This window comes from Dermacentor variabilis, chromosome 6 (assembly GCF_050947875.1).
Source record: "Dermacentor variabilis isolate Ectoservices chromosome 6, ASM5094787v1, whole genome shotgun sequence".
NCBI classification, from domain to species: Eukaryota; Metazoa; Arthropoda; class Arachnida; order Ixodida; family Ixodidae; genus Dermacentor; species Dermacentor variabilis.
Genome location: NC_134573.1, coordinates 25608335 through 25625298, shown reverse-complemented (window position 1 = coordinate 25625298; position 16964 = coordinate 25608335). Strand labels below are relative to the sequence as shown.

Here is a 16964-nt window from a genome sequence, read left to right as displayed (position 1 = left end):
ATCAGTCGTTTGGAAAAGAATAGAACAGGCTACCAATGTCTTAGCAAAAAGTAGTCAGAAAAAGAATCGGCTAGTATGCACCAAGCACGCAGCCACTGCGGTCACGTGAAACCCCTTGTGCGTGCTGTAGACGGTGTATGGACACTAGGGTACAGAAATGGCGTAACCCAGTGCACAAGTTACATTTTTAATGCGAAAGCATTGTGTGCCCTATGAAGCGGAAAATCCGGCGACAACACCGACGTGACCAAGTGATGACGGCGGGTTCCCCGCGCTGGACCTTCTGTGGCCCGCACTGCGAAATCCAACGGTGCTCAGCCACGGCGTCGGACCGACGCCGTGGCCCACACCATAGGCGGAGAGTATTCATTATTCCGGAGGGGGGGGGTGGCTGAGAACTTTCGTAACCACACATATATATATATATATATATATATATATATATATATATATATATATATATATATATATATATATATATATACATATATATATATATATTACGGTGTTTCCCAGCTATCACGCACCCAGACTTCCAAAAAGAGCAGTTTAGTTACTCGATGAAAACCTGGTAAATATTGTTTCCAGTACAGGGGAGTAGCCGCGAGTAGTTTCGTTACTGCGATTTATTTCGGTAAATGTAAGTTATTATCTAATTAGAGAAGTACTGTCCTAATTTTCAAAGTGTCAATGAGGCATTTGTCGACGCCCAAAATGACATGTTTTCAGCGGCGTACTAATTGCGTACAATTTTTGCAGACTGGCAAAGAAACCTCACGAAGTATGCAAAATACCATGTGAGTGCCCTCCCACCGGCATCGTAAAGCAGCACCTTCAAATAAGCTGATTGAAAGCAACTGCATTGCCTGTTGCAAACCCGAAGAGACAGCCCATCAACTTCATAAGGCTATGGAAGGAGCATCAACAGCAGGTTTCGCTGCTTCGTCGCTGTTCGTTCGTCTCCTTTCTACGTCACACTTATCATCCGTCTCTCAAGGTCGACCGATCACATTGATAACAAAAGCCCCTTGATAACGGGGCCGAATTTACAGGCCCGTGCCTTCCAATCTATTGCGCATGAAGAGTCGCACCGAGCCAGTTTCGTGCTCGGCTGCTGCAGTGTGCTCGTGCCCCATCTTGCTGATACCAGAGAAGTGGAAGACGTGACAGCGGCATTCCGCTAAGAAAATCATCCAACCATTCCTTCAAGGATTTCGTTAACGCAACACTGTCCAATTCAGTGTGTGATCGAAGAAGATGGGACGAATGATGGCACCGGCGTAAATTCCTAACCACACATTCAGCGACCACTGGTACTGTTGACGATTGCGCTTTACCCAGTGTGGATTGGAGTCCCTCCGATAGTGTGCATTACGCAGTTTTACCTAGGCGCTCCTGCGAAAATTGGCTTCATCTGTGCACATGATGTTGCTCAAAACGTCCGGTGACTCATAGGCTTTAGTGAGTGTGCTGGAATGTATTTCTCTGTGGCTGAAAGCACGCTCCCGCAGGGCGCGCCGAGTCATTGCGCCTGACGCATGTATGGAACCACGTGTCACTGACGTCACGCTGGTTCTACTTAAACGGCTGTGGAAATAAAGACGGGGCTCTTTCCCCTTGCTGGCGTTTTGGACTACAGTCGTCTCCTGTCTTTCGTCGATCACGCACTGATAGCGGCGGCGCCGATACGACATGGTGTCAGAAGTGATGCGATCCACCCACTTTTAACAGCAATTGAAAAGGGCGTCGAGACGTCGTCAGAAAGGGAGGCTGCAATGGCCACTGCATTCCCGACGGGTCTTCAGCAGCCGCCACCGCTGGACTTCGACACTACCTCAGAGTGGCCGGCGTGGATACTGCACTTCGACGACTATCGCTATGCGTCGGGTCTGAATGAGCGCCCGGAAGAGGCAGAAGTACGCACTCTGCTTTATACCATGGGTCGACAAGCAAGGGACATCTTCGCCACCTTCAATCTTTCTGTAGAAGATTCGAAGAAATTTGAGCTGGTCAAAAAGAAGTTCGACGATTACTTCATCAAGGAGAGCAACGTTGTCTACGAGAGCCCTTGCTTTCACAAGCGGCACCAGATGCCTGGCGAGTCAACTGACCAGTTTATGACTGCTCTACACGTCTTGGAGGACAAACGCAACTTCGGAGAATTCAAGCAGCGCCTCATCAGGGACCGGTTCGTCGTGGGCCTGCGGGATGAAAAACTTTCCGAGTCGCTCCAAATGGATCCCAAGCTGTCTCTCGCAACAGCTCTGGCGAGGGCAAGCCTAAAAGAGACCGTTCAGCAGCAGCAAGAAGAAGTTGGAAACTGCAACGAAGTCCACGAATACACACTGTGCAAGCCATGTGACGACGTCAATATCGACGCAGTGGGCTACCGCAGGAAACCGCAACGCAGCAAGGAAACCCGACCGACATCAGCTCGTTCCGAGGGACCGTGCATCTTCTGCGGAGGTAACTCGCACCCAAGGACAGCCTGCCCAGCGAGAGGCCAGAGGTGCTTCAACTGCGGCTTAAAGGGACACTTTGGCAAGGCGTGCCTCAAAGGGACTTCTCCAGGCTACCAGCGAAAGGTACAAGTGTCGTCTGTACAAAAGGACAGTGGGGAGATTTTTCTTGGGCGCGGTCGAGGCGCCTCGCGCCAAAGCGCGTTACGTTCAGGTATTACTTCACTCCGTGCCTGTTTTTGCAAAGGTCGACTCAGGCGCAGAAGTGTCCGTAATTCCAGCATCATTTCCGGAACTTCCCACGAGCTTGGAAAAGGCCGACGAGGTCTTGACGGGCGCTAACGGTGACCGCTTACATGTTCTGGGCAAGTTTCAGGCGGATATATTTTGGAGGGGACAAACTTCGCGCCAAACGTGTTATGCGGTCAGTCCTTTGCGCCATATACTGCTGGGTTTGCCCGGCTCTCGAAGCGTTGGGAGTCATAAAGTTCGTTGACTCTGGCTCGCAAGGAACCCAACTACGAAGCTTTGTGCCCTCAGGTTTTCAACAACTTGGGCACTATGCCCGGGGAGTATACAATAAGGCTTAAACCAAATGCTGCTCCATTTGCAATAAGCGCACCGCGCAGGATTCCTATACCGCTTCAGGAGCCTGTAAAACGAGAACTCGAGAAGATGGAACAAATGGGCGTCATTCGTGAAGTCGAAGAGCCAACAGAGTGGTGTGCCGGCATTGTACCTGTACAAAAGCACTCGGGAGATGTAAGGGTCTGCGTAGACCTTACGCAATTGAACAAGTTTGTCTTAAGAGAAAGATACACATTGCCTACTGTCGACCAAGCACTGGGCTCTCTTGCCGGCGCAAAATGGTTTTCCAAAGTAGACGCGAATTCCGGCTTCCATCAGGTGCGACTCGGCAAGGCCTCAGAAGTGCTGACCACGTTCATTACACCGTTTGGGCGGTACTGTTTCACTAGGTTGCCATTCGGGATTACATCAGCTCCAGAGTATTTTCAAAGAAGAATGTCTGAAATCCTAGCAGGCCTTCCTGGCGTCGTAAACCTGATGGACGATATTCTCATTTTTGGCGACAGCAAAGCGCAACATGACTCTAGACTATCGAACATCTTAGCTAAGCTGGCCCAGTCTAACGTTACCTTAAACAAAGCAAAGTGTGTGTTCGGTGTTCGAAGCATAAGCATTCTGGGCCATTTACTCAGCGAGGAAGGCGTACAGCCGGATCCGGCCAAACTCAGAGCCATTAAAGATCTGAAAGCACCCTCTGATATATCGCAATTACGCAGTGTTCTGGGCATGGCCAACCACCTAGGCAGTTTTTTACCGAACTTGGCGCAAACCACTGCCCCGCTACGGGAGCTTTTGCAGAAAGAGACCGACTGGGCTTGGGGCCCTGCTCAGAACACGGCTTTTGAAAGCTTGAAATCTATCTGCTCTGCAGAGTGCATGGCTATGTACGATCCACGCCTTCCCACAATTCTTTCGGCGGACGCCTCGTCTTGCGGTCTCAGTGCCGTCCTTTTCCAGAAACAACGCAATGGCGAGCGCCGGCCGATAGCGTTTGCTTCAAGGTCACTGACGAAAACTGAGCAGCGCTATGCGCAAGTGGAAAAGGAGGCACTAGCGTTAACATGGGCTGCCGATATATTCGACGAGTACATAAGTATTGAGGTGATGCTTGAAACAGACCACAAACATCTCGTTTCGTTGCTTGGTAAAATGCCTATTGATGTGTTGCCGCCAAGGGTTCAGCGCTTCAGAATGCGGCTGATGCGGTATCATTTTAATATTGTGTACGTTCCCGGTAAAACCTTGATAACGGTGGACGCTCTTTCAAGAGCAGCGGCGAAAGATAAACTAGCCGGTGAACTGACCGTCTCAGAAGTGTCGTCTTTCGTCAAAGCATGTGTGCAAGGGCTTCAAAGGGGTGACAATTTTGTTAACAGAATACGCGATGTGCAAAAGACTGACGTCGTTTGTCAAGCCTTGCTTAAGTTGTGTCGCCAAGGCTGCCCAAAAAAGAAACCAAAGCTTCCTTGCTACTTAGTTCCGTACTGGCAGGAAAGAGCACTAATTGCCGAATGCAATGGCATGCTGCTAAAAGGGACCAGACTGGAGGTACCTCAGTGCCTAAGAAAGGAAGCACTAAAAAAGCTACATGATGGACATCGGGCAACCGCGAGAACTAGAGCTTTGGCAAAGGAATTCGTCTGGTGTCCAGACATCGGCAAGTGAAAGAATGTGTTACTTGTGCACGCTTTGTCAACCAGAACTCGGAGCCATTGATTTCAACCCCAAAGCCAAGTTTCGCGTGGGAACGAGTTGGGGTCGACTTGTGCTTTATTACCAACTGTTATCTTGTCGTCGTCGACTACCTGTCACGGTATCCGGAGTAGCCCTCCTTCCCTCAACAAAAGCTAGGGCGGTGATAGAAAGGCTGAAAAGCATTTTTGCACGCCATGGCATCCCGGAGAGCGTAGTGACAGACAATGGACCACAATTTACTTGTACAGATTTTGATAAGTTTGCACACTATTATGGCTTTGGTCACGTGTGCAAACTTTGGTCACGGTCACCCTCAGGCTAATGGGGAAATTGAACGTATGGTGCAAACAATTAAGCGCCTGATCCTTAAATATAAGGACCCGTACCTGGCTCAGCTTGCCTACAGGGCAACCCCAGGCATTCTTGGGCTTAGTCCGGCTGAAATCCTCATGGGCCGGCGTCTTATCCTAGGAGTTCCAATGGCGCCGCAGCTGCGTGGTCCAGTGCAGCCACCGCTGCGTAATCTTGCGGCCAAAGACAGTGCCAACAAGAAGCTATAAGCACGGTACTACAACAGGCGCCACAGAACCCGAGAATTGAACAAAGTAAAAGCTGGTGATTCCGTTTGGGTAACGGACATCAAGAACAGAGCAACGGTGCTAGCCACAGCCGCTACACCGCGGTCCTACATAATACGCACCCAGGATGGGAGTACGCTGCAGCGTAACCGACGAATGCTCAACCACTTGCCAGAACAGAGGAAGGCAGAAGGTAGCTACGAGTTTCCAAACGAAAGTGATTAATCCGAATTGGTTTTTACGAACAGGGAGTCACCCGCTACCTTAACAGATTCGTTGCCTTTAGCATCAGGGGCTATGACTTCAACTTTCGTACCTTCTGCTTCAGTGACTGTGACGAAGTCTGGTAGAGTGGTTAAGCGACCAGTTCGATACGGAATTGAATAAGATTTTGTTCGTGGTAGATTACCACTTAGGGTTCTTGCTTTTTGTTCATGTGCGGGTGTGCTAAATGTCATGCGCGAAAACCACTTTCATTTTGCAAAAGGGGGGATGTGCTGGAATGTATTTCTCTGCGGCTGAAAGCACGCTCCCGCAGGGCGCGCCGAGTCATTGCGCCTGACGCATGTATGGAACCACGTGTCACTGACGTCACGCTGGTTCTACTTAAACGGCTGTGGAAATAAAGACGGGGCTCTTTCCCCTTGCTGGCGTTTTGCACTAAAGTCGTCTCCTGTCTTGCGTCGATCACGCACTGATAGCGGCGGCGCCGATACGACAGTGAGGGCCCAATTCGAGAAATCTAGACGATTCTACAGGTACCTGTCTTCCAAGAATTGGTGCCGGTTAAGGTGGTACGGATGAAAGGCCGTCATTTAGAATCCTCCAAGCTGATGACTTAGAAATTGGTACCTGGGCGGCCACGTCCCGCACGCTAGCATGAGCGTTTGAAGCCATAGATGCTAGAACATCATTGCGTAGACTAGGTCGAAAACATGGAGTCCTCCGCCGCTGTTTCATGAAGCTGCCGCCTTGTCTCAAGTTTGCATGATTTCTGATGATAGTCAAGGCGTCTGGTCTAGCGCTGCAATTTCACGAGTTGTGTGTGTGTGTGTGTGTGTGTGTGTGTGTGTGTGTGTGTGTGTGTGTGTGTGTGTGTGTGTGTGTGTGTACATGCATACATGCATGCATACATACAGTAGTGTGTGTATATATATATATATATATATACACACACTACTCGTGAAATTGCAGCGTGTGTGTGTGTGCATGCATACATGCATGCATACATGCATACATACAGTAGTGTGTGTATATATATATATACACACACTACTCGTGAAATTGCAGCGTGCAGCGTGTGTATGCATGCATGCATACATACATGCATACATACAGTAGTGTGTGTATATATATATATACACACACTACTCGTGAAATTGCAGCGCTAGACCAGACGCCTTGACTATCATCAGAAATCATGAAAACTTGAGACAAGGCGGCAGCTTCATGAAACAGCGGCGGAGGACTCCATGTTGACTCCTCCCAAAAAAGGAAGGCCGCATATATAGATATATGTATATGTATATGTATATGTATATATATGTATATGTATATATATGTATATGTATATATATGTATATATATATGTATATGTATATATATATGTATATGTATATATATATGTATATGTATATATATGTATATATATGTATATATATGTATATATATGTATATATATGTATATATATGTATATGTATGTATATATATGTATATGTATGTATATGTATATATATGTATATGTATATATATATGTATATATATATATATATATGTATATATGCGGCCTTCCTTTTTTTCCACATGCAGCTCCTGCGGCAATGATCATGTTTTCCTTCTGCACATCAGAGAAAGACATTGCGGCTCGGACGAAACAAAAGGCACCTTTAAATCTCGTGGACTCACGTGATCAATTCGCTATTGCGGTGGTAGTTTTCGTAACAAAAATAAAGAACCATCTGTACATTTTCTCTACGCTAAGAGAACAAATATCACAGCTTGTTCCCATGCAACTAACGCCAAACGCGACGTGCTACTTCGTCCGGGGCATGGCAGATAAAGCACTAGCTCAATCACGATGTTACTATTTGTTTCCTTTATTTCGTCCTGGCTAACTCAGAGGGAGCATTATCGAGGGCACAGCTTTATGATGCGGGTGGGAGCGCAGTCACGTGGCATTCTCCATATTTCGCAGGGTTCACTTATCAATCGTAAAAAAATTAGTACGCTATTAATACTTCGCTGAAAATACCGCGGTTAAATGTCCATTGGCTGCGTTTTCAAATGCCTCATTGACACTTTGCTAACTATGATAGTACGTCTCAAATTAGTAATTAATTAGAATTACCTAACTAAATCTCAGTAACGAAAAAAATACTGGCAACTATTCCACTGCACTGTAAACAATATGCGCTAGGTTTTTTCCGAGTAACGCATTGTTCTTTTTTTAGATCTTGGTGCATGATAGGAGATCTTGCATATATTTAAGACCTTTACATGCAAGTGACGATGTTTCCATCCCAAATGAATGTTGTAATTTGTTAGAAATGTTTTTTTCCAAGAACCGTTAGCAATGCTCACTGGAAAGAGCAGTAATACTGGGACACGCAACATTCACGTGCATTTCACACCATCTCTTTCCATCTCCATCTCTTTTAAAAATTTAGTAAACGTTGTCCTGTGTGTATATTTAAAGATATTGTATATGTGCATCGTGTTTACTGTGGAAATTTATGACAATGTTGAAGTGAGAAAATACGGATCAGGCAGGCGCCGCTAGTGCTTGTAAAACGCGTGTCCTTCTATTGTCAGGATTTGCAAAATGAAGCGAAAGTATAAATTAAAAGCCGTGCACGTCCGCGCCAACAACGATGCAGTAAGCTCTAACCCCAGTAAAACATCAAGTGAATAGGTCGAGGAAGTTCAAAAGAAGCGTCGAGTGATGTGGGTGACAAAGCTCTGGCAATGACACTTTAGGTGTGTGCGTGGGTGGAAGGGGCTGGGGTGGAGGGGCTACGGCATCGCTCGAATGCGGCTCAGCCCCCCCCCCCCCCCCCGCTAAACTCCGGAGGGGGCTTCATGGCATAATGCGTTCATGGCATCTGCCCTGAAAGCACATATTTATGCGATAGCAACTAACACGGTGTTCCGCAAGTAACAAAAATGGCCACGTAGCGCCTTCCGCGAGCCCATTTGTAGTTGCATAACTTTCAGCATGCATGGAGTACTCGTGGTCATGCTTAGTACGAGGCAACGGCACTCATTAGCTTCTGCAGATGCTTAGGGAACGCAGGAAACACTATTCGCAAGTTTCCAGGTCACAGCCGAACTGTTTGCCCCTTCTCGATCGAAGCACTCCGGAGTCAAATGAACGAGGCACAATAATATTGGGCTCTATCTTTTGGCTCCCAGTCCTCTCATCGAACTGCTAGGTTCCGCTGAATTCGCTCTTCCGCATTATTCCAAAATCTGCCGAAGAAAAAAAATAGCGTCAGTGGGAGAAAAAAACCCCAAAACTGAAACATGGCCGCTTAACTATTGAATAGTCGCGCGTCAAGTAGCCGTGGGTGAACTTAGCGTGCATTGTTTCTAACAAATTTGAGTACTTACAAGTGAAAACCAATTCTCGATGTTTTATTCGTACATTCGTAGGCGACGCACGATAATACAATTATTCATGTTTTGCGTCACATTCGTGATTACACGCTTTACCGCGAAGCTGCTTGCCTCTATATTGCAGGGATTTTTCACTGCGTCGTTCTCACGAAAAAAAAAAATACCTGCAGCGATTGCAGCCAAAAGTGCATACACTCTTTCGTATCATGCATACAATGTAGAGGGGCCCTATAACCAAAAATCATTCCAATATGTTTTTCTTCCCATCTTCTGACGTCAAATTTACGTAGGCGCCGACGCAAGCATCGGGCGGTGACCCGCAGCGTTGCTTGAACATCCCAATCAAACGTTTCCCTCGTTTATGGGGAACCAGCGCTGGATAGGCGGCGCGTCGAAAAGAGTGCATTGCACGCCGCCCTGGCGACGAGACGCGGCATATTCCAGCCTCCCGACCAGACGAGACACGTGCGCGGCCGTATTATAGTTCGTATGTTTCCGTTTTCGCGCCGCTTCAAGTGGACAGTTTTCGTAAAGAAGCTAGCGCCATAAAGGGAAGAAATGACGAAAGAAGCTTTGTAAGCTTTATATATTTTTCACAGTGTGTCGCGGCGAGCACGCGTGTTTCTTTAACGGTTGCGCTTAGCTGCCTCGCAATTCTAGCAGCTACGGCTCCGGTCGTGCTGCGCTATGGTTTCGGAAGTATTAGTTGGCCTGAAGACATTCCATATTTCTGTGGCTAGACATAAAAAATTCTAATGTTACTTCGCCACAGCAGTCAATGGAGAAGAAAGCTTTATCGCATCAGCTGACTTGCGCAAGCAAAGGTTTGAGTGCTCCGCTGCTGGATCCGTAACAACGCTTGCTACGTTTAGCATTAATTACATAAATTTAGCGGATGCGTCTCAGCGCCGAGTCCTCATCCGCATGCGCATTTTTAAAAACACATAGGCAGCTTAGTCACGCGTGCGCCGGCAGTACGCGCACACAACTCGTAATACAAGGCAGCTTCCCTCCCATATAATTCTTGGCAATGAACGGATAATATTTACCTTTCGTATCTTTCGCTTGGTGCGGTGGCGTTGGAAGGGGCATGGCGGTGGTATTACGAAGAAAAAATGGTTGGTACATAAGACGGATGATGCATGCTATTGCACATTTTGTTTCCGACGAAATGCCGACTGCAGATTCTGCTGTTTGGTACTGTCTGCCACGGCTTACCGTCTTAACTATCGAATAAACCAAGTACATACGCGAAATTCGATTTAGAAACCAGCCCGACACCGCTTGACCGGGCGACAAGACTCCGCTCGCCTGACTGCTTGGATCCAACGCCGCCTCTATTCTTGTTCGTAGGGTTTAGATGGAAAGACGCAGAAGCATACATCCTTCCTCATCCCGACGTAGTTGTGGCACTTGTATATGCAACAGTATCGTCGGCGTCCTTTTGTTTTCCTTCGACTTTCAGGGCACGCAACGCCACTACCAGTAGGAATTTTCGTCCGCGGGAGCGGCTGCATTGTGCACGTTCTGACCGCCAGGGCGGCGTTGCAGGCGCCGTGAAAACTCCAGCGCTGGTTCCCCATAGGGGGTTACTATACACTCCGCGCCCTGCGACTGGCGCTCCGCCGCGCGGCTATCAGAGAAGGTACTCGTTGAAAACCCGAGCAGAAGGAAACGTCTCTGCATTGTCTCCGTGCTGCCGCTGGAATACGAATCCATATCGTCATGGAGACGTGTACGCCGTGACCGCGTCGTTAACGCGTAGTTCATTGGAATAATAAATTGCTGCGTAGTCATCTGTACCAACAGGTACACGTCGTGCTCAGCGGGGACGACGTCTCTTGGTTTCTCAACTCGTCCGTCCTTTGTCGAGCAGCGGCAACAGTGGATCACGGCTGTGCGACGTAAAAAGTAAGTTTGGTTCCCGTGACCATGTCTTCTCTTTCGGCCGTCTCGCGTTCTGCGTTTTTGTTTCTCTTGTGCCGCTAATATCTGTACATATCATTGTCGACGGAACAAGCTGGGAGCCCTCTCGGCACACGAAAATATCCAGCGTGCATTTCGAGGAGGGTGCGCCGTTCGAGGATGTGTCGTCCCCGTCGTACGTGCCAACGATATTTCCTGGCGAGTACTGCAAGCGGTCCGGGCTTTCGGAAGATAAGGCTGGACGCTATGGAAGGTGAGAACTCCGCGAAATAGGCACTTTCTTGTTAAACTAGCTGTCAGGTGTTGACATTTTTATATGCGATAATTTCTTGCCGACCCCCGAGCCAAGGTTTCGTCAGTAGGTCTGATCGATGGTTCGTGCGACCGATTTCACTCTAGTTCTGGCAAAGGCGCAGCCGCTACAGCAGAGGTGCGCAAACTGGAGGTCGAAACTCTCCTCTCCGAGAGGTCGCGGGACGATGTCGTCGCGGCTCCTCGGAGAGCTCCCCTAATTAAAGCATAAATAGTATGGCGGTGTAGCCACATGACACTCGGAAGCTTTGAGAGCTCGCTAGAGCATAGCTTTGCTTACATCATAATTCCCGCAAAAAAGAAAAGCGCAGTGATTTCACACAGACGAGATGGCCAAGTGCGCACGCACTTAGAGTGGTGCACACTTGGGACTAAACAGCAGTGCATGTAGTCATTCCGGGGGGAGGGGATCAAACGCGCGAAGTGTGCGGCATGGGGACAAATTTTCATGCGGAACAAAAATAGAGTCTGTTTATTCTCGGCTTAAGAGATCTGGCAGTTGTTGATTTTTGTTTATTTGTTTTGGTCTTTCAGATAGCCTGACAGGGACAGAAGGGAGAGCAGATTCATGATATGGACCTGGTGGCTGTAAACGAGATTGCTCCAATCTAAAACAGTTCTAATCCATGACCTCAATCAGTGCGTGCTATATCATTGCGAGCCAAACATTGCTGATTGCAACTGTTCCAAACTTACAGTAGCGGTGACCCCCCCCCCCCCCTCACTAGACAGACATTGTCTCGTTCAATGCCAGCCTGCATTGCAATTATCTAGAGAAGTTACGGTGTGAATTTTTCTTCTTAGAATTAAGAAGTGGAGAACAGCCGCAACAACTGCTGCAGATCTCGCCCACTCCTTAGCATCTTTGCCAAACGTGGTGCAAGCTGGACCACCTACGGCCACGATGGATGTGCCAGCTTCTCCAGCACCAGCAGTCACACTACCACTGGAGGAACCTGAATTCACCGATTGGAATAACGAACCCGTACAACTGCAAGGAGTTGAAGTAGGTTGTGCTGTACCATCATAAGGTACCAAGATAGTGCCCACTCAAAATTTGCGGATTATAAAAAAAGGAATGCAGGGTGGGTGGTTCTTGTACTTGAAAGCTAGAAGGCAGAACAGATATATTGTCATAAATGACAAACAATGCAGCAGTGAATAACAAACAACTGAACATTTATTGTGGTAAACTTGTGCCAAAAACAAACGAAAGCAGCCTTTACTGCCTCCGTTAAAAGCACATCACCCTGATGCAACACAAAACAAAATAATGGTATACTGAAGAGCAACCCGCAACACGAAACGTGCACTGTCCTATCGAGTGTAGGACGTCTTGAGAAGAATACTGTGAACCACCTCGGGTTGCAAATGGCTGCATGAAAAAAGCTGGGTTTTGTCAGCCACAACTTCATAGTTCGGGTCTCCCAGGCAACGAACAATCCTGTAGGGTCCAGTCCTTGCTGTTCTTATCCCTATTAAAAACCTGCGATGGTAGTTCCCTTCTTGTTCATCACAATGAATGTTCATTCAGTTTCACCTTGTTTCCCCGGGGTACTGTAGTGAATTCTAGAAGAGTTAACTGTTGGGCTAGTTGTTCGTTCATATTTGCAGTAGTAAATTAGCTCGATTAAAACCACAGAAACAAGAAAGACGGGCAAGAACAAGCGCTTGTCCTTCTCACTCTTTCTTGTTTCCGCAGTTTTATTCGCGCTAAGTTACTACTGCAAATATTGTGGCGAGCCTTGCATGGGCTTTTGTGTCTTGGTGTGCCTGGTTAGGGCTTCTCGGCGTGGCATACAATCAGTATTCTAGAGTAAGATAAAGCTAGAAAACACCTTGTTCTCTTGTCTGAAATTTTTAATAAGCCATCAATTTTATGCAGGTCTCAACTCAGACGCTAGAGGCACCGCAAGCCCACAGCAAAGGAGTCCTAATGATTGCCTGCACCCTGTTCGCCGGTGCATGCGACGCATCTACCCAGGTTGAATTCTTTGCACCTGAACAGCCTGCAACGGCCGACGCAAGTGTTACTGCATTGCGTTTGGAAGACCACCAACCAAAGGGTTTCTATGGCTAGCAGTTATGGCAATGGCTGGTTAGTTCTTGGTGGACAAGGAAAACGACGATGCCCTCAGAGACCTGACTGGGGTGACAGTTAAGGTGTTCTGGCCACATTGGGCCTCTTGCCACAGGTAAATGTTAGATCAGCTTCCGAATGACACCAACGAGAGCATATTCACAAGTTGCCCAATTTAAATTGAACTGAAAAATAGATATGCTTATTTCATGCACGTTCATCTAGAGGTGCAGCGATCTTATATTTGATGTTGTCTTTTCAGAATTTGCCAACCACCTCACACACAGTTTTTTCTGGTTATGGATAATGAACCTCACAGATGTGTACAAGATGTCTAATGTACCAGGGCTTTCTTTCCATTTTAACGTGCTGTGGAATTTGTCGGAGCATATGGTACTGCAGCATGGTGATATTTCTCCTTGTTTTCACGTGCGCTAGCAGACAGTGTATCTGCTAACGAGGTTTCAGCTACCTCAGTGCAAGTTGAGTGGCATATCAATCACAACTAAAACAAAAAAGCAACTTCCTGGTCTGACAATATTTATTGAAGGTTAGTGATAGAGAATTGTTTTTAACACATTTACAGTTTAGGATCATGCTCCCAATAGGAAACCACATACCCAAACTCATATCTTAAAACAAGCTGTTTGTACGAGGTGCATAAACATAGGCTTTGGAGAAAGTCAGCCTTTGGAAAGCGTTTATTTCACCAGACGACAGCCGGGAAATGGTGTCTGTTCTTGCTGGGTTCAAATGCTGGCTTTGTGCATACATCCGTTGAACTTTTGACGAAGGATATGGTGGTGCAGTGAGATCAGGTGCATCTTTTATTCCCTTAACAACGCACTTCAATGGGCAACTAGCTTGTTTTTACCCGTAGCATGGTCCTCGAGCATCAGTGTGCCAATTTATGTATGAAGACAAATTTTGAGTTCGAAATACGGATCTAAGAAAAGCTTTGCAACGAGACTGAATTTCAGGCGTGTCAGATGGATTGGGATCCAATAAGCCAGGAGTGCAAGTTCCCCTGGTCTTCTCAAGTCTAACAAGATTTTGACAGTGGAGAAGAGCATCCACTGCATCAGGATTGCCAATGTTGTACTCTGCGGTTTGAGAGTGTATGAGAAACATATGTCTAAATTGATACTCTGGTGATTTCAAGCTTGCACTTGACAATGCGGTCGCACTAGGCGCAAGGGGGACGAACCTAAACGTCGTCAACTGCGACATTCAGATACGAGTGTTGGTGTGAGACACAAAACAGCCCTACACAGGAGTGTTTGCATCAATGTGCCAGATGCACAGCCTAGAGGAGCTTGAACTTGGGAAGGATGTCTGCCCGCACCAAAATACTGCCTGCTCGTGTTCAGGCATATGAAGGTTTGAAGAAACCAGTCGTTCACCCAAAAGCATTAAATCAGCTGAACATTCGTTGCAAAATTGTGGAAGTTTCTGAATTAGTAAGAACAAAAAAGCTTTGAAGGTTGATTTTATCACTACTGTAAATGTTGTGCTCATAAGATACCTCTCATGTTACAGGTTCGTGGCGAGAGATACTTCGACCTGGCGGTGGACAGCAAGATTCTGCTGTTTCTCATGAAGATAAAGCATGGCATCACATTCTCTGCATTAGGCGTTTTGTTTGCGTACATCGAACTAGAGCGTCGCGCATTTCCTATGCCACTCTGGATGTCCTGTCCGTCAGCACCAGAGGGTGGATCAAGTGGTTTTCAAGGGATGTGGTACAAGCATCCATGCCTTCCTGTTTCCGCCTGAACTATCCCAATTGTAGGGTTATTGTACACTGATCGGAAGTTAGAACTGAGAAACCAGTTAAATTTGCAGACAGGGTAAACTGCTGGAGCAACTACAAGAGCAACTTTAGACTGAAATTTCTAGTTGGGATCACACCATCCGGTTACATAACATTCATTTCGGATGTGTTTGGTGGCAGGTCGAGCGACACGTACATCATCGCCTACTCACGATTGATTACCCTCCTAGAACTGGGGGATATGGTGCTGGCGGACAAAGGTTTTCCCAATGTAAAGTCACACTTGTCATACGTCACACTTGTCATGCCACCATTTGCAAAGGCCGACGAGCAGTTTACCAAGGCGGAGATGGAAGAAACTTGTAAGGCTGCATGTCACCGCATTCATGTGGAGAGGTGCATTCAACGCTTCAAGCGTTTTGCGATCTTGAACGAAAGGCTAACCCTAGAACTCAAGCATCACATCGACAAGATAGTGCATGTGTGCAGCGTGCTGGCTAACCTACAAGGTCCTGTCATCAAGACTGCATGACTGCTTTGGACAGAAGGAAATGTTTGGACAGCTCTTTTTATTTTTGCTGTATTGCGCAAGCGTGCCTACATTTTGTTCAATAAAAAAAGAACACACTTCACAAGTAAACACTGCTAAAGTTTATTACAGATTTCGGCGCCTCAGCAGAGCTGGGAAGTAGTGCATAAAAAAAACCACTCCAATTTTGGCGCAACTTTTTTCAGAAAGGAGTCGTTCCTTCTTACTTCTACACTTTTCGACCCCTTTGGCGAGTACACGTAAAAGTCACATATGCTTGCACCTGCAATATGAATGCTTATTTGACCTTGTGTGTAGTACACGTGACTTTCCCGTAGTTGCAGCTTTTGTTCTTCCTAGTGGAGATAGTCCACATTTATGTTCTCATTAACAACGGGCTGTGCCTCGCATCTGGAAGAGGCCTTGATCTGCAGCAAGTGGTTCCTTGCTTTTCGTCCACCAAACCATCCGGGCTACAGCACAACCATGGCTGCGCAATGCTGATGACAAGTCCCACTTGAATCACCTTGCGCCCCTCTTTGGACATGTACTCGTGCCGTGCGACTGGCTCTTTGCCGCACCGTATGCACATGCAGCGCTTTTAAAGGAGTGTGGCGTTGCTAGTTGTTATCCCAAGCTTTCAAATTCTGCTTGACGTGTCTTTATCCTGTGAGCCTTGGAACTCGCTGAAATTCTCAGTGTCCTCTCACAATGCCACTGTGGCCATCCACTCTGTAGAATCGTTTGTCTTGCAATGTTGCGTTCATTCTCTGTCACCACTACCTCAAGAAGGAAGTCGTCACTCAGTTCTTCAATTGGAGTGCTCTCTGCTCCGAATATTTCGTTGGGCTGACCCAGGCGCCCGGGCAGTCTGTCCAAGCTTTCTACATTTTCCATTACTTGCTCATCTTGACGGAGCATTATGCCCAAGGGGCAGTTTGAGTGGATGGCTCTGGGCTCAGGTTGCTTCACCAGCATGCTTCACCGGTGGCCGTTTCCACACATTTGCTGTGGACGTCTTCGTTGATGTGTCCTTTTGACTGACATATGTAATCACTGCTGCTGATTGCTTGCACTGCCCTGAGACACCATGTCTACAGGTGCAGTGAGCTTGTGTGATGTTCCTGCGGGCATCCAGCTGATGAGAAAAGAAACGCATGCAAGGCATTTTATTATTGCACACAATTTAATAAACCTTATTAGCTCACCATCTACCTTTCACAAAATTTGGGATTGCAATGCGAGGTCGATCAGCTAGAGATGTGCACGATTTATTTATTTGTTAGGAACATGAAGCAGTGAACTGAGTTGCCCAGCATATTAACGTAAACACACCTAGCGGCACGGCACCCTACGACTACTCTGCAGAATCAAGCTAGGACGAAGAGTAGCTAGGCTACCAAAACT

General features: G+C 47.1%; 2 pseudogenes; one reads left to right on the top strand and one right to left on the bottom strand.

The window, feature by feature from the left end:
- The first annotated feature begins 1775 nt into the window (after positions 1 to 1775).
- Positions 1776 to 15560, top strand: LOC142586068 (uncharacterized; annotated as a pseudogene).
- Positions 15561 to 15683: 123 nt separating this feature from the next.
- LOC142586067 (uncharacterized) lies at positions 15684 to 16535 on the bottom strand (annotated as a pseudogene).
- Between the last annotated feature and the right edge of the window lie 429 nt (positions 16536 to 16964).